The sequence below is a fragment of the Fukomys damarensis genome, unplaced genomic scaffold (assembly GCF_012274545.1).
Source record: "Fukomys damarensis isolate Sample0158 unplaced genomic scaffold, DMR_v1.0_HiC HiC_scaffold_38, whole genome shotgun sequence".
NCBI lineage: Eukaryota > Metazoa > Chordata > Mammalia > Rodentia > Bathyergidae > Fukomys > Fukomys damarensis.
In genome coordinates, this window is record NW_022900950.1 from 36,226,726 (window position 1) to 36,228,447 (window position 1,722).

At 46.6% G+C, this 1,722-nt stretch overlaps 1 pseudogene; it reads left to right on the top strand.

The window, feature by feature from the left end:
- The first annotated feature begins 464 nt into the window (after positions 1–464).
- LOC104862197 overlaps positions 465–1,722 on the top strand; it is a 7,603-nt pseudogene continuing 6,345 nt past the window's right edge.

The following is a 1,722-nucleotide window of genomic DNA, read 5'->3' on the forward strand; positions in this document are numbered from 1 at the left end:
GAGAGAGAGAGAGGAGGAAGAAGAAGAGAGGAAGAGAAGAGAAGAGAACAAAAGGAAAGTCCTTTTATTGGTTTTGGGCCGGGCTATTGCTTATTCATGAGGAATGGGCTACTTCTAACCTATCACAGGCCAGGTTGCCTTTTATGGGTTCAGCCCTGCAGAAGCAGGTTTCAACTTCTCTGTCTCGCTGTGACCTTGGTGGGAGGGAAACTAAAGAAAAGAGCATGGAGTCATTCTAAGAGCCAAGAAGCACCAGGAAAATGCAGCCTGTGATGGCGGTGTCACAGCATACTTTAACATGATCAATTCCCTAACACCAACCACGTCAGAGAAGCTTTTTTTGGGAAATCAGGCAGGGGTAGAGGTTTTGGAGCCTGTAATAATGAAACTTTCTGCCAGAATTTGAAAATTTAGGAGCCCATTTTTTGTTCTAGTCATTCAAGGTCATTTATAGAAAAAGAGACATGAACCCTGATGTGGGCACTGGATACTGGCTACCTCTCAGAGGGGTAAGGCTGATTGAGGCTTGGGATGAGGACGGGCACCAGTTTGACAGCAGATCTGAGGAGGCCTTTGCTGGGTATGCAGAAAAAGTTTTGGATGTTAGAGATATATGAGCCTTTGGTTTTCTTTCTCCCAGATGCCCACAGTATCTGCTAGGGCAATGCTTGTCGGGGCTAGAAGGGCCCCTGGAGGGGGATTTGATTGGCACTTATTGTTCTGTTTTACCATTATAGGAAGAATGTTTTGTGACTATTAGAAGCCACTGTAAGGAGTGGTGAAAGTAAACAAGAGGAGGCACTCTGAATGAGTGGAAAATTGGTGACAAGGGATCCATGGGTGTATGGATGGGGAGATAGTCTCCACTGGGGTTATACTCTTGACTGAGGTGTGGCCAAAGCACAAATGGACCCATGAGTTCCTGGGGAATGGCATGGAGTCGAAGGAGAGCAGTCAGGACCTAGTCTTTAAGAAGAAAGGGTGTGAGCCTAGTAGATAGTCTTTGAGAAGGCTGTTAGCCTGTTCTACCTTTCTGGATGATTGAGGCCAATAGAAGGTGTGGAATTTCTATTGAACACCAAGCTACTTGGACACTTCCTGGGTTATTTGACTAATGAAAGCTGGGCCATTGTCTGATTGGATGGAGGAGGGAAGGTGAAATCAGGGAATATTATTGGATAGGAGAGAGATGACAATGGCCAAGATCTTTTCTGAGTACGTAGGGAATATCTCTACCTGCCCAGTGAAGATATCGACCCAGATCAGTAGGTACCTTAGCTTTCGAACTAGAGGCATTTGAGTGAAATCAATTTGCCAGTTCTGAGTTGGAGGAAAACCTTGCACTTGATGAGTAAGGAGAGGAGGGGACCTCAGGCTGCCTTGAGGGATGGTCTCATGACAAACAGAGCCTTGAGCAGTGATAGTTTTGAGGAGGATCTTCCAGGAAGATAAGCAGAGAAGAGGCTCAAGCAATTGGGTTAGGGGTCCATAGCCTCCATGAAAAGTGTCACAAAAGAATTAAAGAATGACATCGGCCTGTAAGGTGGGGAGGAGGAACTTTCCCTGAATTAAGAACCATCCATCTTCGGTGGGGAGATCCTAATATTGCTGGCATTCAGAAAGGGAGTAGGCAGGCCAGGGATTTAGCTCAGTGGTGCCGCCACAGTGCAAAGACCCGAGCTAGATACCTGGTACAGAAGAGGAGGAGGAGGAGGGGGAAGG